At 39.6% G+C, this 24,512-nt stretch overlaps 1 protein-coding gene across 1 annotated transcript in view; it reads left to right on the top strand.

The window, feature by feature from the left end:
* Positions 1–24,512, top strand: part of LOC128657919 (uncharacterized) — a 115,312-nt gene that overhangs the window by 21,685 nt on the left and 69,115 nt on the right. The gene's annotated exons all lie outside the window — the stretch shown is intronic.

The following is a 24,512-nucleotide window of genomic DNA, read 5'->3' as shown; positions in this document are numbered from 1 at the left end:
CTTGCTAAACTGCTGCCATATAGTTCTGCAGACTCGTGCACGCTTCTGAGCTTACCTCCCTCCTTTTTTAAAAAAAGAATACGAAGCGAACAAAGAAAATGTAATAATAGAAGTAAATTGGAACGGTGTTTAAAATTGGATGGTGTGTCTAAAATATGAAAGAGAACAATTTTAGAGGTTTAATATCCTTAAATAATATGTGTAATGTATTTGTAAAAATGTTGTTGGATCTGTGCACAGTATACAAGGTGTGATAAAGTGATGGGAATAAAGACATTTCTAGGTACTCACAATATTGCAAAACAATCTCACAATTAATATAATCAAAAATATATTTACAATCTTCTTTGGACCAATACCCAAGTTAGCATACTGTAATATGCTTATTACTATGATGTGACGTGCAGAAACAAAAAAGGCAACAAAACAATTGTCAAACCGTCCAAATACTAAGAAATATCATTAGACTCTTCTCATACTCTCGAAGCTCTTGGCTCATGCCTGACGTGCGTTTCACCAGTCAGAGCTTTCTCAAAGCCACCTTTGAGAATCCTAAGTTTATTGGATTTCACAGAATCATAGTGCTAATGGTATAGGGAATGTCCCCCGGTAGACTGTTTGTGCAGTAAACTTTGATATGTGATTAAATGAAGACCAGACAACTTTCCCTTTTATTGTCAATAGACTCAAAATAATTGCCTGTTAATTATTTTGTAGTTTGGTTATTTTAATTATTGTATTTTAAAATGTGTTGTGTTATCATTTTTATAGCTCTATTAATTAAAAGTTAAAGGGACATGAAATCCAAATGTTTTCTTTTGTGATTCAGATCGAGCATACAGTTTCTTTCTTTCATGTAATTGGCAAGAGTCCATGAGCTAGTGATGTATGGGATATACATTCCTATCAGGAGGGGCAAAGTTTCCCAAACCTCAAAATGCCTACAAATACACCCCAACCACACCCACAATTCATTTTTACAAACTTTGCCTCCTATGGAGGTGATGAAGTAAGTTTGTGCTAGATTTCTACGTTGATATGCGCTTCTCAGCATGCTGAAGCCCGGTTCCTCTCAGAGTGCAGTGAACGACAGAGGGATGTGAAGGGAGTATTACCTATTGAATACAATGGTCATCCTAACGGGGATCTATTTCATAGGTTCTCTGTTATCGGTCATAGAGATTCATCTCCTACCTCCCTTTTCAGATCGACGATATACTCTTATATACCGTTACCTCTACTGATTCTCGTTTCAGTACTGGTTTGGCTATCTACTTTATGTAGATGAGTGTCTTTTGGTAAGTATGTTTTCTTTTATTTAAGACACTCTCAGCTATGGTTTGGCACTTTATATGTAAAGTTCTAAATATATGTTTTGTACTTATATTTGCCATGATTCAGGTTAATCAGTATATTTCCTTCTTGCAGACTGTCAGTTTCATTTTGGGAAATGCAAATTAAAAAAAAAAAAAAAATTCTTACCTGAAATTTTTCAAATTGACTCTCTTTTCTAAATTGCGGGCTGTTAGGCTCGCAGGAGCACAAAATGCTATAATTTATTGCATCATTCTTGGCGTGAGACTTTTTTTGGCGCGAGAATAACGTTTATTGACATAATTTCGTCATTTCCGGCGTCTTAGTTGGCGCCGAGAGTTTTCACGTAGTTGCGTCATCTATGACACTCGTGTGTGTTGCAGACATTCTTGGCGCCAAAAAATATTTTGTCAGTTGTGGGCGTCATACTTGGCGCCAGATTTTTGACATTATTTAAGTCTTTATTTCATTTTGCTTCTGGTTTCCAGAGGCTTATTTTGTTTGCATTTTTTCCCATTCCTGAAACTGTCATATAAGGAAATTGATAATTTTGCTTTTTATGTTATTTTTTCTATTACATATTGCAAGATGTCTCAATCTGACCCTGTCTCAGAATCTACTACTGGAATCCTGCTGCCTGATGTCGGTTCTACCAAAGCTAAGTTCTTTTTGTTGTAAACTTGTGGTAACTGTTCCTCCGGCTGTAGTTTGTGTTAGTTGTCATGTTAAACTTTTAAATACAGACAATATTTCCATTAGAAGTAATCCATTACCTGTTGTTTTTCCTTCAACATCTAATGCTCTGGATATTGCTGTTAATGTAAGAGAATTTGTTTCTAATTCCATTCAGAAGGCTTTGTCTGTCATACCACCTTCTAATAAACGTAAAAGGTCTTTTAAAACTTCTCATAAATTCAATGAATTTTTAAATGACCGACAGCATTCTGATTTATCTATCTCTGATGAGGATCTATCTGGTTCAGAAGAGTCTGCCTCAGATATTGACACTGACAAATCTTCATACTTATTTAAAATGGAGTATATTTGTTCCTTATTAAAAGAGGTGTTGATTGCATTAGATATGGAGGAGACTAGTCCTCTTGATATTAAAACCAGTAAATGTTTAAATTCGTTTTTTAAACCTCATGTAGTTATTCCAGAGATTTTTCCAGTTCCTGATGCTATTTCAGATGTAATTTCTAGGGAATGGAATAGACTGGGTACTTCTTTTACTCCTTCTTCAAGGTTTAAGAAACTGTATCCTTTGCCGACTGATAGATTGGAGTTTTGGGAAAAGATCCCCAAAGTTGATGGGGCCATCTCTACTCTTGCTAAACGTACTACTATTCCTACGGCAGATAGTACTTCTTTTAAAGATCCTTTAGATAGGAAACTTGAATCTTATCTAAGGAAGGCTTATTTATGTTCAGGTCATCTCCTTAGGCCTGCTATTTCTTTGGCTGATGTTGCTGCTGCTTCAACTTTTTGGTTGGAAACTTTAGCACAACAAGTACCAGTTCATAATGTGTATAGCATTGTTAAGCTAATTCAACATGCTAATAATTTCATTTGTGATGCCATTTCTCCTGTTAAGTGTAGTCAGTCCACGGGTCATCATTACTTATGGGATATTAACTCCTCCCCAACAGGAAGTGCAAGAGGATCACCCAAGCAGAGCTGCTATATAGCTCCTCCCCTCTACGTCACACCCAGTCATTCTCTTGCACCCAACTAATAGATAGGATGTGTGAGAGGACTGTGGTGATTATACTTAGTTTTTATATCTTCAATCAAAAGTTTGTTATTTTAAAACAGCACCGGAGTGTGTTGTTCCTTCTTAGGTAGAATTTGAAGAAGAATCTACCTGAGTTTTTGTATGATCTTAGTCGGCGTAACTAAGATTCATCTTGCTGTTCTCGGCCATTCTGAGGAGTGAGGTAAACTTCAGATCAGGGGACAGCGGGCAGGTTCACCTGCAAAGAGGTATGTTGCAGTATATTATTTTCTGAGAAATGGAATTGACTGAGAAAATACTGCCAATACCGATATAATGTAAGTTCAGCCTTAAATGCAGTAGTAGCAACTGGTATCAGGCTGTTATGTATATATGTTTACACTTCAGTATTCTGGGGAATGGCACTTCACTGGGACAATACTGTATGCATATAACTTTTAGCCTAACTTGCAGTGGGAACGACTAGCAGCAGGCTTTTAATGACATTTCATATTATTAGATTTTAAACGTTTGCTGGCATGTTAAATCGTTTAATTATCTGAGGTACTGGGTGAAAAATTGTTTTGGGCACTTTTTTCCACTTTGCTGTCGTTTATTTTAAATTAAGACAGTTCACTGAACTTCCCTCACTGTTGTGTGTGGGGGGAGGGGCCTATTTTGGCGCTTTTGCTACGCATCAGAAATTCAGTCACAAGTCTGTTTCTCTCCCTGCATGATCCGGATCGTCTCTACAGAGCTCAAGGGTCTTTAAAAATTATTTTGAGGGAGGTAATCACTCACAGCAGATCTGTGAGATTGTGCATTTGACTGTGATAAAAAACGTTTATATTTTATACATTTTTTCTGCTATTAAGGGTTAGTTATCCATTACTAATGGGGGCAATCCTTTGCTAAATTTATGCCTTTACTGGGAAAAATTTGGTTTTTATAACTTCTCCGGTTCATTGTTATTCAACTGTCATAGTTTTTTGCTGTGCTTCTTAAAGGCACAGTACGTTTTACATATTACTTGTAAATTGAGTTGAAAAGTATTTCCAAGCTTGCTAGTCTAATTGCTAGTTTGTTAAACATGTCTGACTCAGAGGAATATCTCTGTGCTATATGTGCAAAAGCCAAGGTGGAGCCCAATAGAAATTTATGTACTAATTGCATTGATGCTACTTTAAATAAAAGTCAATCTGTACAAATTGAACATCATTCACCAAACAACGAGGGGGAAGTTATGCCGACTAACTTGCCTCACGTGTCAGTACCTGCATCTCCCGCTCGGGAGGTGCGTGATATTGTAACGCCGAGTACTTCAGGGCGGCCATTACAAATCACCCTACAGGACATGGCTAATGTTATGACTGAAGTTTTGTCTAAATTACCAGAACTTAGGGGTAAGCGAGATCACTCTGGGGTGAGAACAGAGTGCGCTGATAATAATAGGGCCATGTCAGATACTGCGTCACAATTTGCAGAACATGAGGACGGAGAGCTTCAATCTGCAGGTGACGGATCTGATCCAAATAGAGTGGATTCAGACATTTCAAATTTTAAGTTTAAACTAGAAAACCTCCGTGTACTGCTAGGGGAGGTGTTAGCGGCTCTGAATGATTGTAACACCGTTGCAATCCCAGAGAAATTATGTAGGCTGGATAGATACTATGCGGTACCAGCGAGTACTGACGTATTTCCTATACCTAAGAGGCTTACAGAGATAATTACTAAGGAGTGGGATAGGCCCGGTGTACCCTTTTCCCCCCCTCCTGTATTTAGAAAAATGTTTCCAATAGACGCCACCACACGGGACTTATGGCAGACGGTCCCTAAGGTGGAGGGAGCGGTTTCTACTCTGGCTAAGCGTACCACTATCCCGGTGGAGGATAGCTGTGCTTTTTCAGATCCAATGGATAAAAAATTAGAGGGTTACCTTAAGAAAATGTTTGTTCAACAAGGTTTTATATTGCAACCCCTTGCATGCATTGCGTCTGTCACGGCTGAGGCCGCATTTTGGTCCGAGTCTCTGGAAGAGACTCTTGACTCAGTAACTATAGATGAGATTTCAAATAAGCTTAAAACCCTTAAGCTAGCTAATTCATTTATTTCAGATGCCGTAGTACATTTAACTAAACTTACGGCTAAGAATTCCGGATTCGCCATTCAGGCACGTAGAGCACTGTGGCTAAAATCCTGGTCAGCTGATGTTACTTCTAAATCTAAATTACTTAACATACCTTTCAAGGGGCAGACCTTATTCGGGCCCGGTTTGAAAGAAATTATCGCTGACATTACAGGAGGTAAAGGCCATGCCCTGCCTCAAGACAGAGCCAAACCTAGGGCTAGACAGTCTAATTTTCGTGCCTTTCGTAACTTCAAGGCAGGAGCAGCATCAACCTCCTCTGCACCAAAACAGGAAGGAGCTGTTGCTCGCTACAGACAAGGCTGGAAACCTAACCAGTCCTGGAACAAGGGCAAGCAGGTCAGAAAACCTGCTGCTGCCCCTAAGACAGCATGAATTGAGGGCCCCCGATCCGGGAACGGATCTAGTGGTGGGCAGACTTTCTCTCTTCGCCCAGGCTTGGGCAAGAGATGTCCAGGATCCCTGGGCGTTAGAGATCATATCTCAGGGATATCTTCTGGACTTCAAGACCTCTCCCCCAAAAGGGAGATTTCATCTTTCAAGGTTGTCAACAAACCAAATAAAGAAAGAGGCGTTTCTACGCTGTGTACAAGATCTTTTACTAATGGGAGTGATCCATCCGGTTCCGCGTTCGGAACACGGACAAGGGTTTTACTCCAATCTGTTTGTGGTTCCCAAGAAAGAAGGAACCTTCAGACCAATCTTGGATTTAAAGATCCTAAACAAATTCCTAAGAGTTCCATCGTTCAAAATGGAAACTATTCGGACAATCTTACCCATGATCCAAAAGGGTCAGTACATGACCACAGTGGATTTAAAGGATGCCTACCTTCACATACCGATTCACAAAGATCATTACCGGTATCTAAGGTTTGCCTTCCTAGACAGGCATTACCAGTTTGTAGCTCTTCCATTCGGATTGGCTATGGCTCCAAGAATCTTCACAAAGGTTCTGGGCTCTCTTCTGGCGGTGCTAAGACCGCGAGGAATTTCGGTGGCTCCGTACCTAGACGACATTCTGATTCAAGCGTCAAGCTTTCAAACTGCCAAGTCTCATACAGAGTTAGTACTGGCATTTCTAAGGTCGCATGGGTGGAAGGTGAACGAAGAGAAGAGTTCTCTCTTTCCACTCACAAGAGTTCCCTTCTTGGGGACTCTTATAGATTCTGTAGAAATGAAGATTTACCTGACAGAAGACAGGTTAACAAAGCTCCAAAATGCTTGCCGTGTCCTTCTTTCCATTCAACACCCGTCAGTGGCTCAATGCATGGAGGTAATCGGCTTAATGGTAGCGGCAATGGACATAGTACCCTTTGCACGCCTGCATCTCAGACCGCTGCAATTGTGCATGCTAAGTCAGTGGAATGGGGATTACTCAGATTTGTCCCCTACTCTGAATCTGGATCAAGAGACCAGAAATTCTCTTCTATGGTGGCTTTCTCGGCCACATCTGTCCAGGGGGATGCCCTTCAGCAGGCCAGACTGGACAATTGTAACAACAGACGCCAGCCTACTAGGTTGGGGCGCTGTCTGGAATTCCCTGAAGGCTCAGAGATCATGGACTCAGGAGGAGAGTCTCCTTCCAATAAACATTCTGGAATTGAGAGCAGTTCTCAATGCCCTTCTGGCTTGGCCTCAGTTAACAACTCGGAGGTTCATCAGGTTTCAGTCGGACAACATCACGACTGTAGCTTACATCAACCATCAAGGAGGGACAAGAAGCTCCCTAGCGATGATGGAAGTATCAAAGATAATTCGCTGGGCAGAGTCTCACTCTTGCCACCTGTCAGCGATCCACATTCCGGGTGTGGAGAACTGGGAGGCGGATTTCCTAAGTCGTCAGACTTTTCATCCGGGGGAGTGGGAAATTCATCCGGAGGTCTTTGCCCAAATACTTCGACGTTGGGGCAAACCAGAGATAGATCTCATGGCGTCTCGCCAGAACGCCAAGCTTCCTTGTTAGGGGTCCAGGTCCAGGGACCCGGGAGCGGTCCTGGTAGATGCTTTGACAGCACCTTGGACCTTCGGGATGGCTTATGTGTTTCCACCCTTCCCGATGCTTCCTCGATTGATTGCCAGGATCAAACAGGAGAGAGCATCGGTGATTCTAATAGCGCCTGCGTGGCCACGCAGGACCTGGTATGCAGATCTAGTGGGCATGTCATCCTGTCCACCTTGGTCTCTGCCGCTGAGACAGGACCTTCTGATTCAGGGTCCTTTCAAACATCAAAATCTAATTTCTCTGAAGCTGACTGCTTGGAAATTGAACGCTTGATTTTATCAAAGCGTGGATTTTCGGAGTCAGTAATTGATACCTTAATACAGGCTAGGAAACCTGTTACCAGAAAGATTTACCATAAAATATGGCGTAAATACTTACATTGGTGCGAATCCAAGAGTTACTCATGGAGTAAGGTTAGGATTCCTAGGATATTGTCTTTTCTACAAGAAGGTTTAGAAAAGGGTTTATCTGCTAGTTCCTTAAAGGGACAGATCTCAGCTCTGTCCATTCTTTTACACAAACGTCTGTCAGAAGTTCCAGACGTTCAGGCTTTTTGTCAGGCTTTGGCCAGGATTAAGCCTGTGTTTAAAACTATTGCTCCACCATGGAGCTTAAATTTAGTTCTTAACGTTTTACAGGGTGTTCCGTTTGAACCCCTTCATTCCATTGATATCAAATTGTTATCTTGGAAAGTTCTGTTTTTGATGGCTATTTCCTCGGCTCGAAGAGTCTCTGAGTTATCGGCCTTACATTGTGATTCTCCTTATCTGATTTTTCATTCAGACAAGGTTGTTCTGCGTACTAAACCTGGGTTCTTACCTAAGGTAGTCACTAATAGGAATATCAATCAAGAGATTGTTGTTCCATCATTGTGTCCTAATCCTTCTTCAAAGAAGGAACGACTTCTACACAATCTGGATGTAGTCCGTGCCCTGAAATTTTATTTACAGGCAAATAAAGATTTTCGACAAACTTCTTCCCTGTTTGTCGTTTATTCTGGACAGAGGAGAGGTCAAAAAGCTTCTGCTACCTCTCTCTCTTTTTGGCTTCGTAGCATAATACGTTTAGCCTATGAGACTGCTGGACAGCAGCCTCCTGAAAGAATTACAGCTCATTCTACTAGAGCTGTGGCTTCCACTTGGGCCTTTAAGAATGAGGCCTCTGTTGAACAGATTTGCAAAGCTGCAACTTGGTCTTCTCTTCATACTTTTTCCAAATTTTACAAATTTGACACTTTTGCTTCTTCGGAGGCTGTTTTTGGGAGAAAGGTTCTTCAGGCAGTGGTTCCTTCCGTATAAAGATCCTGCCCGTCCCTCCCGTCATCCGTGTACTTAGCTTTGGTATTGGTAACCCATAAGTAATGATGACCCGTGGACTGACTACACTTAACAGGAGAAAACATAATTTATGCTTACCTGATAAATTCCTTTCTCCTGTAGTGTAGTCAGTCCACGGCCCGCCCTGTTTTTTATGGCAGGTCTAAATTTTTAAATCATACTCCAGTCACCACTGCACCCTATAGTTTCTCCTTTCTCGTTTGGTTCTCGGTCGAATGACTGGGTGTGACGTAGAGGGGAGGAGCTATATAGCAGCTCTGCTTGGGTGATCCTCTTGCACTTCCTGTTGGGGAGGAGTTAATATCCCATAAGTAATGATGACCCGTGGACTGACTACACTACAGGAGAAAGGAATTTATCAGGTAAGCATAAATTATGTTTTTTGATATCATTAGAATTGATGTCAGATATATGTCTTTAGCTATTTTAGCTTTATGGCTTAAGAGCTTTATGGCTTAAATCTTGGAATGCTGATATGACTTCTAAATCAAAGTTGCTATCTCTCTCCAAGGTAATAAATTATTTGGTTCTAAGTTGGATTCTATTATTTCAACTGTCACTGGGGGGAAGGGAGCTTTTTTGCCTTTCATCAAAATAAGGAACAGAAACCTGACCCTTCCCCTAAGGGAATGGTTTCCAATTGGAAGCCTTCTCCAGTCTGGAACAAATCCAAGCCATTTAAAAGATTAAAATCAGCCCCCAAGTCTGCATGAAGGTGCGGCCCTCATTCCAGCGCAGCTGGTAGGGGGCAGACTAAGATTTTACTAGGATGTTTGGATCAATTGAATCCAAAATCATTGGATTCAGAACATTGTTTCTCAAGGGTACAGAGTAGGTTTCAAAGTAAGACCGCCTGTGAAAAGTTTCTTTCTCTCACGCATTCCAGTGAACCCAGTAAAGGCTCAGGCTTTCCTGAAGTGTGTTTCAGACCTGGAGTTATCTGGGGTAATTGTGCCAGTTCCTTTTCAGGAACGGGGTCAGGGGTTTTATTCAAATCTGTTCATTGTTCCAAAGAAGGAGAATTCTTTCAGACCAGTTCTGGATCTAAAAATTTTGAATCGTTATGTAAGAATACCAACATTCAAGATGGTGACTATAATGACTATTCTGCCTTTTGTTCAGCAAGGGCATTATATGTCCACAATAGACTTACAGGATGCATATCTTCATATTCCGATTCATCCAGATCACTATCAGTTTTAGCAAACAAACGAAGACAAGTGTACTCACTGGGAAACTTCTGTAATGAAATTAAGCTTGTAATAAATCCTGCAGCGTTGTTGTTCCAGGTAAGCATGTGAAGTCACAGTTTTAAGTGATCAGGAGTTGGTTGTTGTTTCAGCGTTGTCTCAGCAGGTGTGCTGTTGGAGTTGAAAGACTTGTGCTGTGATAGAGAAAATACTCTGTTAATTCTGTTACAAAAGATTTAAAGGCTTGTATCTTTTAGCTAGGTGCTTGCAGGAAACTCCCTAGTTGCTCAATACTAAAGCAGTGTGGAAAGGGGCGTGTCCAGGTTATATAGACTTGGTTCAGGTAAGTTGAGAATTTAAAGAGACAGCGTCTAGTAAACAAAAGTATGTGCATGATAGCAAAGATAGTGAAATGAATAAGAGTCATGACAGAGTGTAAATAAGTTTTTTTGCAGATTCAATTTCTATTCACAATCATGCTGTTACTTTACACCTGTTTTTAGTGGTATTAGAGGGAATAACTTCCTCAAAACAAATCAGTAGAGAACTGAAAAAAGAGTACAAATATAGCACTCATAACGTTTGATAGAGATATAGTATGATATGCTAGAAGCAAAATATTTGAAAATTATAAAACTTAACTTTTACTTAGTATCTTAAAAACAAGGGGTACAAAAAATTCATGCATTTAAAATAAGCATATGCCTGCTAAGGTAGAACAAGGTCAGATCATAATTTGGAACCAAAATAATCAAGGAACCCCTAAATGGTATAAGACAGAAAGTCCCACTAAGTGTCCATTGTCTAATAACTCTGTAGGAGTTTCTAAGACCTATATAATCAAGTTTGTCAGATATATTAGATGGAAGAGCATATCTGTCTATGTATATTTATGAGTGGATATCTCTCTGGAAATACCAGAGTTACCAGAATATGTAAGGGTGGATACCTCTCTGGGAATCACCTGATTTGAATAAAAGTCTTGGAGATAGAATCTCTATCTGTTATAGAAGATCCAGAAACCTCAAGGATCGATTAGTCCAAAGTCATTTTGTTCAAAAAACAAAACAAAAATTACATATCCTGGTAACTATCCTTGTAGCAATAGCACTTATTGTTCTCATGCTGTTCAAACTGACCAAATCATAGATAGATTTTGTAAAGTACGCAAAATAAAACAACACATCACTTGTAACACCTGTGGCGTTATATACGCACTAAAATGTAATTGTGATTTGTACTATATTGGCATGACCACTCGACCACTGAAGAGAAGAGTAGGTGAACATATGAGCAATATAAGAAATGCAGAATCTGACTCACGTAAAGGCAAAAAAATCACACAGGTAGCCAAACACTTCTTGCAAAAACATAGATCCAATGTTGAGGCTTTATCATATTTTGGTCTAGAGAAAATTTCACTTGGCATCTGGGGCGGTGATTTAGAGCAGGCATTATTACAAGCAGAATGTAAATGGATTTATTTCCTAAACACTGTCAATCCCAATGGATGAAATGAAAATAATAACTACTACGTATTTTTACCTAAATAAGTACTCATATTTATTCAAGCATTGCTAAAACAACATTGCCATAAATATTTTTAAAAAATTCTAAAGTCCAAATTTAATTAAGGATCATCAGGGACAACAAACATATTAATAGTTAACCATACTTGTTTTTGGGAATATAGGGTTCTTTGTCAATAATATTTATATGAGGATATTTTCTCATCACTTATAATTGATGTTTTCAAGAAGGTTGTGCTATATTTGCACATTCCTTTTTCTTATGAATATTTTTATGTAATATTTTTTTATCACCACTTGTAATTGATGTCCTCCAACATATGTGGACAATATCTACACTCACTTTTCTTCTATCATGTTCACAAAGCATTTCAGATTTATTCCAAGATTCACAAATTATGAATACACAACATTAGAGGATTATCATTACATTATAACCTAAATTCACACATTTTGACACATTGTTTCTACTCATTTTTATTTTTTGCACTTACATTACTTCAGCAGTACATTTGAAATATATCACCATGTACAGGCTGTGTAATTTTTTAGTATCAGCACATACACCAACATTGTTTTTTCACTTCTTTTATATCTTCTACCTAGTTAATTTGTTTTAATCACACACATTGGTATTTTTTCTTCTCCTTTTTATTTTCTCCATGTCCTCCATGACTGATTTTTTTCTTGTCTGTTCTCTCCCCTTTTTTTACTTACCTGAATTTTGTATATCACACGCTCACTTCATAACAATAGTCATCCAGCTATATAGCAATTCTTTATATCAATCACTATGATTGACAGCAGCAAGACCAATAAAAAACAATGATACTCCAAAGAATAAAGATGAGATATATATTTAATATACTTCTTTTTCCAAGTAGTATGTTACATACACATATACCCCTTACACATATCGGTCTCATTTTTATTTTTATTCCACTTTCGGTAGATTGTGTATGTATAAAATATAATTTGGGATGGTAGGGTTATCTCAGCCAATTACAGAGGACTAAGATGATTGAAAGCTAAAACGCTCCAGTAGGAACAATGAATGACAAGTATCTGCACCAATGAGAACGGTTCTCATACAAATATTGATTATTTGGAGTTTATAGTCACCACACTATTCACTGTTAACCGATAGGCAATATTGCTACGCAATGCTGATTTTGGCATATATATATATATATTTCTGTCGTTTAATCGTTACTACACAAGATTGCATGATTACGTCATCTAATCACAATGTGCTACCATGATTGACATGTGTCTTATCCAATCCCTGTGTCAATGACATGACAGGTGATAAATCCAGCCAATCCTGATCAATCTTAGGGTATATAAATCCCACGAGAAGTAAGTGAGATTGCCCTTTGATACAGCCACTACGGCGAAACATTTAATTTACATAAATGTGAAAAAAGAGAAAGAGAACAGAGTGCTGTTCTCTTTCTCTTTTTTCACATTTATGTAAATTACTCTTGGGTCTCCCTAAGAGTAATGGGTAAGCCAGACGTGGAGCCCGTGCACACATGCCCTTAGAGAGATACAACTGCACCTCACTGACGAGGCCTACAGAAGGACGAAACGATCGTCTGGGGTATTTGCTTCCCTTGTTCAGAGAAGAATTGCCTGGTATTTCGGCGCTGGACTGTCATTGGGCAGGATCAGACTGATGTCCTACAGGATATTTTTTCTCTGTGAAGGGGCATAGTGTGCTAAAAGAACCTGCACCCTGAGTTGCAAATATAAATGAACAGGCATGGAAGTTATTCTAGCTTTTGTTCTATCTCAGCAGTGCTGTTCTCTTTCTCTTTTCTCCAACATAGGTGTGTCCGGTCCACGGCGTCATCCTTACTTGTGGGATATTCTCTTCCCCAACAGGAAATGGCAAAGAGCCCAGCAAAGCTGGTCACATGATCCCTCCTAGGCTCCGCCTACCCCAGTCATTCTCTTTGCCGTTGTACAGGCAACATCTCCACGGAGATGGCTTAGAGTTTTTTAGTGTTTAACTGTAGTTTTTATTATTCAATCAAGAGTTTGTTATTTTAAAATAGTGCTGGTATGTACTATTTACTCTGAAACAGAAAAGAGATGAAGATTTCTGTTTGTAAGAGGAAAATGATTTTAGCAACCGTTACTAAAATCGATGGCTGTTCCACACAGGACTGTTGAGAGGAATTAACTTCAGTTGGGGGAACAGTGAGCAGACTTTTGCTGCTTGAGGTATGACACATTCTAACAAGACGATGTAATGCTGGAAGCTGTCATTTTCCCTATGGGATCCGGTAAGCCATTTTTATTACAGACGGTAAATAAGGGCTTCACAAGGGCTTTTTAAGACTGTAGACATTTTCTGGGCTAAATCGATTCATATATAAACATATTTAGCCTTGAGGAATCATTTTAATCTGGGTATTTTGTAAAATAATATCGGCAGGCACTGTTTTGGACACCTTATTCTCTAGGGGCTTTCCCTAATCATAGGCAGAGCCTCATTTTCGCGCCGGTATTGCGCACTTGTTTTTGAGAAGCATGACATGCAGTCGCATGTGTGAGGAGCTCTGATACATAGAAAAGACTTTCTGAAGGCGTCATTTGGTATCGTATTCCCCTTTGGGCTTGGTTGGGTCTCAGCAAAGCAGATACCAGGGACTGTAAAGGGGTTAAAGATAAAAACGGCTCCGGTTCCGTTATTTTAAGGGTTAAAGCTTCCAAATTTGGTGTGCAATACTTTTAAGGCTTTAAGACACTGTGGTGAAATTTTGGTGAATTTTGAACAATTCCTTCATACTTTTTCGCAATTGCAGTAATAAAGTGTGTTCAGTTTAAAATTTAAAGTGACAGTAACGGTTTTATTTTAAAACGTTTTTTGGACTTTGTTATCAAGTTTATGCCTGTTTAACATGTCTGAACTGCCAGATAGACTGTGTTCTGAATGTGGGGAAGCCAAGGTTCCTTCTCATTTAAATAGATGTGATTTATGTGACACAAAATTTAGAGAAAATGATGCCCAAGATGATTCCTCAAGTGAGGGGAGTAAGCATGGTACTGCATCATCTCCTCCTTCGTCTACACCAGTCTTGCCCACTCAGGAGGCCCCTAGTACATCTAGCGCGCCAATACTCCTTACTATGCAACAATTAACGGCTGTAATGGATAATTCTATCAAAAACATTTTAGCCAAAATGCCCACTTATCAGCGTAAGCGCGACTGCTCTGTTTTAGAAAATACTGAAGAGCATGAGGACGCTGATGATATTGGTTCTGAAGTGCCCCTACACCAGTCTGAGGGGGCCAGGGAGGTTTTGTCTGAGGGAGAAATTTCAGATTCAGGGAAAATTTCTCAACAAGCTGAACCTGATGTGATTACATTTAAATTTAAGTTGGAACATCTCCGCGCTCTGCTTAAGGAGGTGTTATCCACTCTGGATGATTGTGAGAATTTGATCATCCCAGAGAAACTATGTAAAATGGACAAGTTCCTAGAGGTCCCGGGGCCCCCAGAAGCTTTTCCTATACCCAAGCGGGTGGCGGACATTGTAAATAAAGAATGGGAAAGGCCCGGTATACCTTTCGTCCCTCCCCCCATATTTAAAAAATTGTTTCCTATGGTCGACCCCAGAAAGGACTTATGGCAGACAGTCCCCAAGGTCGAGGGGGCGGTTTCTACTTTAAACAAACGCACCACTATACCCATAGAAGATAGTTGTGCTTTCAAAGATCCTATGGATAAAAAATTAGAAGGTTTGCTTAAAAAGATGTTTGTTCAGCAAGGTTACCTTCTACAACCAATTTCATGCATTGTCCCTGTCACTACAGCCGCGTGTTTCTGGTTCGATGAGCTAGAAAAGGCGATCACTAGTGATTCTCCTCCTTATGAGGAGATTATGGACAGAATCCGTGCTCTCAAATTGGCTAATTCTTTCACCCTAGACGCCACTTTGCAATTGGCTAGGTTAGCGGCGAAGAACTCTGGGTTTGCTATTGTGGCGCGCAGAGCGCTTTGGTTGAAATCTTGGTCAGCGGATGCGTCTTCCAAGAACAAATTGCTTAACATTCCTTTCAAGGGGAAAACGCTGTTTGGCCCTGACTTGAAAGAGATTATCTCGGATATCACTGGGGGTAAGGGCCACGCCCTTCCTCAGGATAGGGCTTTCAAGGCCAAAAATAAACCTAATTTTCGTCCCTTTCGTAGAAACGGACCAGCCCCAAGTGCTACGTCCTCTAAGCAAGAGGGTAATACTTCTCAAGCCAAGCCAGCCTGGAGACCAATGCAAGGCTGGAACAAGGGAAAGCAGGCCAAGAAACCTGCCACTGCTACCAAGACAGCATGAAATGTTGGCCCCCGATCCGGGACCGGATCTGGTGGGGGGCAGACTCTCTCTCTTCGCTCAGGCTTGGGCAAGAGATGTTCTGGATCCTTGGGCACTAGAAATAGTCTCCCAAGGTTATCTTCTGGAATTCAAGGGGCTTCCCCCAAGGGGGAGGTTCCACAGGTCTCAATTGTCTTCAGACCACATAAAGAGACAGGCATTCTTACATTGTGTAGAAGACCTGTTAAAAATGGGAGTGATTCATCCTGTTCCATTAGGAGAACTAGGGATGGGGTTCTACTCCAATCTGTTCGTAGTTCCCAAAAAAGAGGGAACGTTCAGACCAATCTTAGATCTCAAGATCCTAAACCAGTTTCTCAAGGTTCCATCGTTCAAAATGGAAACCATTCGAACAATTCTTCCTTCCATCCAGGAAGGTCAATTCATGACCACGGTGGATTTAAAGGATGCGTATCTACATATTCCTATCCACAAGGAACATCATCGGTTCCTAAGGTTCGCATTCCTGGACAAGCATTACCAGTTCGTGGCACTTCCTTTCGGATTAGCCACTGCTCCAAGGATTTTCACAAAGGTACTAGGGTCCCTTCTAGCGGTGCTAAGACCAAGGGGCATTGTAGTAGTACCTTACTTGGACGACATTCTGATTCAAGCGTCGTCCCTTCCTCAAGCAAAGGCTCACACGGACATAGTCCTGGCCTTTCTCAGATCTCACGGATGGAAAGTGAACGTAGAAAAGAGTTCTCTATCTCCGTCAACAAGGGTTCCCTTCTTGGGAACAATAATAGACTCCTTAGAAATGAGGATTTTTCTGACAGAGGCCAGAAAAACAAAACTTCTAAACTCTTGTCAAATACTTCATTCCGTTCCTCTTCCTTCCATAGCGCAGTGCATGGAAGTAATAGGTTTGATGGTAACGGCAATGGACATAGTTCCTTTTGCGCGCATTCATCTAAGACCATTACAACTGTGCATGCTCAGTCAGTGGAATGGGGACTATACAGACTTGTCTCCGACGATACAAGTAAATCAGAGGACCAGAGATTCACTCCGTTGGTGGCTGTCCCTGGACAACCTGTCACAAGGGATGAACTTCCGCAGACCAGAGTGGGTCATTGTCACGACCGACGCCAGTCTGATGGGCTGGGGCGCGGTCTGGGGACCCCTGAAAGCTCAGGGTCTTTGGTCTCTGGAAGAATCTCTTCTACCGATAAATATTCTGGAACTGAGGGCGATACTCAATGCTCTCAAGGCTTGGCCTCAGCTAGCAAAGGCCAAGTTCATACGGTTTCAATCAGACAACATGACGACTGTTGCGTACATCAACCATCAGGGGGGAACAAGGAGTTCCCTGGCGATGGAAGAAGTGACCAAAATCATTCAATGGGTGGAGACTCACTCCTGCCACCTGTCTGCAATCCACATCCCAGGAGTGGAAAATTGGGAAGCGGATTTTCTGAGTCGTCAGACATTACATCCGGGGGAGTGGGAACTCCATCCGGAAATCTTTGCCCAAATTACTCAACTGTGGGGCATTCCGGACATGGATCTGATGGCCTCTCGTCAGAACTTCAAGGTTCCTTGCTACGGGTCCAGATCCAGGGATCCCAAGGCGACTCTAGTAGATGCACTAGTAGCACCTTGGGCCTTCAAACTAGCTTATGTATTCCCGCCGTTTCCTCTCATCCCCAGGCTGGTAGCCAGGATCAATCAGGAGAGGGCATCGGTGATCTTGATAGCTCCTGCGTGGCCACGCAGGACTTGGTATGCAGATCTGGTGAATATGTCATCGGCTCCACCATGGAAGCTACCTTTGAGACGAGACCTTCTTGTTCAAGGTCCGTTCGAACATCCGAATCTGGTCTCACTCCAACTGACTGCTTGGAGATTGAACGCTTGATCTTATCAAAACGAGGGTTCTCAGATTCTGTTATTGATACTCTTGTTCAGGCCAGAAAGCCTGTAACTAGAAAAATTTACCACAAAATATGGAAAAAATATATCTGTTGGTGTGAATCTAAAGGTTTCCCTTGGGACAAGGTAAAAATTCCTAAGATTCTATCCTTTCTTCAAGAAGGACTGGAGAAAGGATTATCTGCAAGTTCCTTGAAGGGACAGATTTCTGCTTTGTCTGTGTTACTTCACAAAAAACTGGCAGCTGTGCCAGATGTTCAAGCCTTTGTTCAGGCTCTGGTTAGAATCAAGCCTGTTTACAAACCTTTGACTCCTCCTTGGAGTCTCAACTTAGTTCTTTCAGTTCTTCAGGGGGTTCCGTTTGAACCCTTACATTCCGTTGATATTAAGTTATTATCTTGGAAAGTTTTGTTTTTGGTTGCAATTTCTTCTGCTAGAAGAGTTTCAGAATTATCTGCTCTGCAGTGTTCTCCTCCTTATCTGGTGTTCCATGCAGATAAGGTGGTTTTACGTACTAAACCTGGTTTTCTTCCGAAAGTGGTTTCTAACAAAAACATTAACCAGGAGATTGTCGTGCCTTCTTTGTGTCCGAATCCAGTTTCAAAGAAGGAACGTTTGTTGCACAATTTGGATGTTGTTCGCGCTCTAAAATTCTATTTAGATGCTACAAAGGATTTTAGACAAACATCTTCCTTGTTTGTTGTTTATTCTGGTAAAAGGAGAGGTCAAAAAGCAACTTCTACCTCTCTCTCTTTTTGGATTAAAAGCATCATCAGATTGGCTTATGAGACTGCCGGACGGCAGCCTCCTGAAAGAATCACAGCTCATTCCACTAGGGCTGTGGCTTCCACATGGGCCTTCAAGAACGAGGCTTCTGTTGATCAGATATGTAGGGCAGCGACTTGGTCTTCACTGCACACTTTTACCAAATTTTACAAGTTCGATACTTTTGCTTCTTCTGAGGCTATTTTTGGGAGAAAGGTTTTGCAAGCCGTGGTGCCTTCCATTTAGGTGACCTGATTTGCTCCCTCCCTTCATCCGTGTCCTAAAGCTTTGGTATTGGTTCCCACAAGTAAGGATGACGCCGTGGACCGGACACACCTATGTTTGAGAAAACAGAATTTATGTTTACCTGATAAATTACTTTCTCCAACGGTGTGTCCGGTCCACGGCCCGCCCTGGTTTTTTAATCAGGTCTGATAATTTATTTTCTTTAACTACAGTCACCACGGTATCATATGGTTTCTCCTATGCAAATATTCCTCCTTTACGTCGGTCGAATGACTGGGGTAGGCGGAGCCTAGGAGGGATCATGTGACCAGCTTTGCTGGGCTCTTTGCCATTTCCTGTTGGGGAAGAGAATATCCCACAAGTAAGGATGACGCCGTGGACCGGACACACCGTTGGAGAAAGTAATTTATCAGGTAAACATAAATTTTGTTTTTTTCACGCACATATATATATATATATATATATATATATATATATATATATATATATATATATATATCTCAATTAGTGGTTCAAGTGAACAGAGGCACTCGCCGTGTATACATATATGCCTTATTACATGATAATTTAAAGGCATTACTGGGTAAACTAAAAGATTTCTGGCATTTCCAGAGTAAGAACGACTTTGTTTAACCTTGATCATTTTATATATATATACACATATGCCTTATCACTTGATATACTTAAAGGCATTACTGGGCAAATTAAAAGGTATAGGTCTCGGGTAAACTAAAAGGTATAGGTCTCTGGTATTTCCAGAGTTACAACTATCAGCCTTAACTACTTGCTCTATTATTTGGCATATTTTTGAGTGTCTTTTGGCAAACCTAAGGCACAGGCTTATGGCATAGATCTCCGGTATTATTCTGTAAACTAAAAGGTATAGGCCTCTGGTATTTCCAGAGAAACCACTATTTTGATTCAGCCTTTGATAGTGTTTTATATATATATATATATATATATACCTTATTACTGGTTAAATTATTGGTATAGGTCTCGGGTAAACTAATAGGTATAGGTCTCTGGTATTTCCAGAGTTACAACTTTTTGCCTAAACTACTTGCTCTATCTTTTGGCATACTTTTGAGTGTCTTTTGACAAACCCAGGCACAAGCTCATGGCATGGATCTCTGATACTACTTGGTAAACTAAAAGGTATAGGTCTCTGGTATTTCCAGAGAAACAACTATTTTGATTCAGCCTTGATCTTGCCATATATATACATATATGCCTTATCACTTGGTAAACTAAAAGGCATTATTGGGTAAACTACAATGGTATAGTTCTCGGGCAAACTGAATGGTATAGGTCTCTGGTATTTCTATAGTTGTAATTCCCTGATTTAACCACATGCTCTATCATTTGACATACTATACAGTGTTACTTGGTAAACCAAGGTACAAGATACATATATGCCTTATCACTTGATAAACTAAGAGGCATTATTGGGTAAACTAAAATGGTATGATCTCGGGCAAACTGAAAGGTATAGGTCTCCGGTATTTCCAGAGAAACCACTATTCTGATTCAGCCTTTGATCGTGTCATATATATACATATATGCCTTATTACTGGGTAAATTATAGGTATAGGTCTCGGGTAAACTAATAGGTATAGGTCTCTGGTATTTCCAGAGTTACAACTTTTTGCCTAAACTTCTTGCTCTATCTTTTGGCATACCTTTGAGTTTCTTTTGGCAAACCCAGGCACAAGCTCATGGCATGGATCTCTGCTACTACTTAGTAAACTAAAAGGTATAGGTCTCTGGTATTTCCAGAGAAACAACTATTTTGATTCAGCCTTTGATCTTGCCATATATATACATATATGCCTTATCACTTGGTAAACTAAAAGGCATTATTGGGTAAACTACAATGGTATAGGTCTCGGGCAAACTGAATGGTATAGGTCTCTGGTATTTCTATAGTTGTAATTCCCTGATTTAACCACATGCTCTATCATTTGACATACTATACAGTGTTACTTGGTAAACCAAGGTATAGGCTCATAGTATAGGTTTCTGTTATGTGTATTTTTTACATTTGCAGAACAAGACTATACATTCATATATATTCATATGCTATTATTTGGTTAATAACTGAGTATTATCTGGTAAACTAAAAGGTATAGGTCTCTGGTATTCCCAGAGAGGTATCTACCCTTACATACTCTGGTATTTCTAGAGAGATATCAATATATATATATATATATATATATATATATATATATATATATATATATATATAAAGAGAGAAGTGCACTCACAGGAACTAACAACTGGCTCAATAACATTGTTAGCCTGTTTTATGGCGATTTACCACCTGGGTGCAACTTTTTAGCCCAGTAATGCTTTTCACAGAGTAGAACTTTCCTGTAGTATATCAGTCTGATCCCGCCTATTACGGTCAGTCCAGCGCCGAAATACCAGGCAATTCCTCTCTGAACAAGGAACACAGCAACCCCAGACGATCGTTTCGGCCTTCATTGGGCCTCGTCAGTGAGGTGTAGCTATATTCCTCTAAGCACACTGAGCAAGGAGTCCACGTCTGGTTGCCCCTTTTTCCCATATGGAGACTAAATACATACAGAGAGAAGTGCACTCACAGGAACGAACAACTGGCTCAATATACATTCATATATATTCATATGCTATTATTTGGTTAATAACTGAGTATTATCTGGTAAACTAAAAGGTATAGGTCTCTGGTATTCCCAGAGAGGTATCTACCCTTACATACTCTGGTATTTCTAGAGAGATATCTATATATATATATATATATATATATATATATATATATATATATATATATATATATACATACATACAGATATGCTCTACCATCTAATATATCTGACAAACTTGATGATAGGTCTTAGAAATTCTTACAGAGTTATTAGACAATGGACATTTAGTGGGACTTTCTGCCTTATACCATTTAAGGGTTCCTTGATTATTTTGGTTCCGAATTATGATCTGACCTTGTTCTACCTTAGCAGGCATATGCTTATTTTAAATGCACAATTTTTGTACCCCTTGTTTTTAAGATACTAAGTAAAAGTTAAGTTTTATAATTTTCAAATAGTTTGCTTCTAGCATATCATACTATATCTCTATCAAACGTTATGAGTGCTATATTTGTACTCTTTTTTTTTTTTTTTCAGTTCTCTACTGATTTGTTTTGAATTAATGACCAGTACAAGCACATCCCTTTTGTAATTATTACTATTAAGTAATCACAGCTATGGGAACGTTTGTTTAATCATAAGTAGTGCCATTGACATTTTCTTGATAAAGGGAATAACTTCCTACCACAACTCCAACGTTATATCAAAAAGGGGTATATCAGTACAAGTTTAGCATATGACATAAAATTGAATCAGAAATGCCTTGTTTGATAACCCTATCCGATGAAAACATATATATGTCAATAGTGTAACATCACAATTGATGAACACTGATCATGCAGGGAGGTAAGAAAGTTGCTGCAGCAATGCACAAATAGGCCTCTTCAAACAGCCTCTTACTTCACTTTATAAACAGGAGGGGAGCTGCTTACCGGTCGGTGAGAGTGTACAATTCAGTCTTCTGTAGTGGTATGGGCTCTATTTCTTAACCCCCGCAGCTTCTCTTACCCTCCAGCGTTCTTCACACTGTGTGCCTAGTGATGAAAACCGGAAGTCCCTCTGGGAACAAAGAATCCTTGATCCGGTGCCTAGGACTAAGGGAGTCCCACCATGGCTCCCAAGCGAACAATGCAGCCACACAGTCAGAGAAAATCCCAGCACACAGACTTAGAAAAGAACATGCTCAATCCAAAAAATAGCTGATAAAACCAAAGCTATTTATTCCATGTTAAAAACAAATCAATTCCATAGGTGAGCAGAATAATAGTCAAACGCGTTTTGTCATTTATAACATACTTTCTCAATGACTCATAGATGTTAACACTGACTAAGTAACTTATATAGGCTATAAACACACCCCGTTCACATTAATTACTTTGTTAACCCTTAACATCCAAATATAGTATGACTCTTCATTGTCAAAAAGAAAACTTATTGAATCTTTGATATCTCATATATTTATACATATATTTAAATGCCTAAAAAGCTTTGTGATATTTGTTTAGACAATACATAGTTTCATGTTTGTGGTCAATTTACTTGTTGATTATTGATTCCCCTATTAAGCTACTTAAAGAGAGCTAACAGATAGCAATAAAAACAGGACAATATACACATACACACACATATATATATATATATATATATAAATATAGGTGTCTCCGCACTACCTGAGTGTTAATATACCTAAAGAATGCAGTGACAAAGGTATATATCTTAGAGAACAACATTTCATATATGATGCATAATCAAACAAAGATGCAAATACAAAAAAAAAAACCACAAAAATACTGGGCGTCCCCAGTCCTAGAAAATAAAATGTAAACGTCAGTCCAACCTATATGGTAAGCCAAGCCCATAGGCTGAAGAGTTCCATGATCAGGTTATATATGTTAAAGAAATATAAGCAAGCTGTGGGTTAAGAAGCAAATGCATGTACATTATCACTCTGCTCATAGATTTACTAGATACCTTCTTTAAAATACTTTCTTTGTGTAACTGTTCTTTTTCAGTGCAAGTACCATCACTGCGTTTCGTTGTTAACAGCTTTATCAAGATGGTTTGTTCAGTCATAGAGGCCTATTTATCAAAGGTCTGTCGGACCTGATCCCACAGTGCAGATCAGGTCCGACAGACATCGCTGAATGCGGAAAGCAATACGCTCTCCGTATTCAGCATTGCACCAGCAGCTCTTGTGAGCTGCTGGTGCAACGCCGCCCCCCAGCAGATTCAAGACCAATCGGCCGCCAGCAGGGGGGTGTCAATCAACCCGATCGTACTCGATCGGGTTGAATTCTGGTGATCACTTTCCGCCTCATCAGAGCAGGCGGACAGGTTATGGAGCAGCGGTCTTTAGTCTGAAGACTCGCCAGAAACACGGGCCCTCAAGCTCCATTTGGAGCTTGATAAATGGGCCTCTAAAGTTTTAAATTTATACACTCTCCTTAAATATTATTTGTTGATTCCAAACTTGGCTGATGTTATTAAGGTGGTATAGTCCACTTTATTTCTACTATACTTGATTCTGAATTATTAGCTCCTTTGATGCTACAAATCCAAAGGTGATTATAAAGAAATGTGATGTGTAGACAACAACTCTGCAATAACTCTGCAGGGAAAGTAAAACATACAATATATTGCAAAGCATAAGAACTCTATATGCATAAAAACAGTATACAAAAAAATAATATTACACAAATCATACACAAACGATAAAATGAAGATGTATAAAAATACGTAGATATATTAGGAAATCATCATATTAATCTATACTCATATGTTTCATGCAGTAAATTGATATAGATATCATAATATCTTTACTTTAACATATTACAGTATAGGAGCTTATATCTTTTCGATATGCACCCTTCTTGAATTTATGGATTCAAATTTAATTCTGAGTTTAACCCCAAAGGATATGTTTTTAACTCAGCAATTCTTTCAGCATCTTTCTTTAAAAGTTTTCTTTCAATATCTTCAAAATAAATAATTATCTTCTTAATAACATTAATACCATTGTATTTCTTATCAAACGGTAATTTTACAAACTGCAGTAATCCTAGTCATAGCCATGGTGAAAATACAGATACTCGTTTCAATCTTCTTCAAAGAAGCAATGTGGGAAATTTATGTTCTGAATATGGGAATTTTTTTACCAGGAAATCAAATCTTTTAATACTTCAGAAAACTCATACAGGAGAGAAAGCATTTTCATGTTCTGAATGTGGGAAATGTTTTACTCGGAAATCAACTCTTACTGCACATCAAAAAATTCATACAGGAGAGAAAGTATTTTCATGTGCTGAATGTGGGAAATGGTTTGTCGTGAAATCACGTCTTATTACACATCAGAAAATTCATACAGGAGAGAAAACATTTTCATGTGCTGAAT

Source organism: Bombina bombina, chromosome 4 (assembly GCF_027579735.1).
Source record: "Bombina bombina isolate aBomBom1 chromosome 4, aBomBom1.pri, whole genome shotgun sequence".
Lineage (NCBI taxonomy): Eukaryota > Metazoa > Chordata > Amphibia > Anura > Bombinatoridae > Bombina > Bombina bombina.
This window is presented reverse-complemented; position numbering and strand designations above follow the sequence as displayed.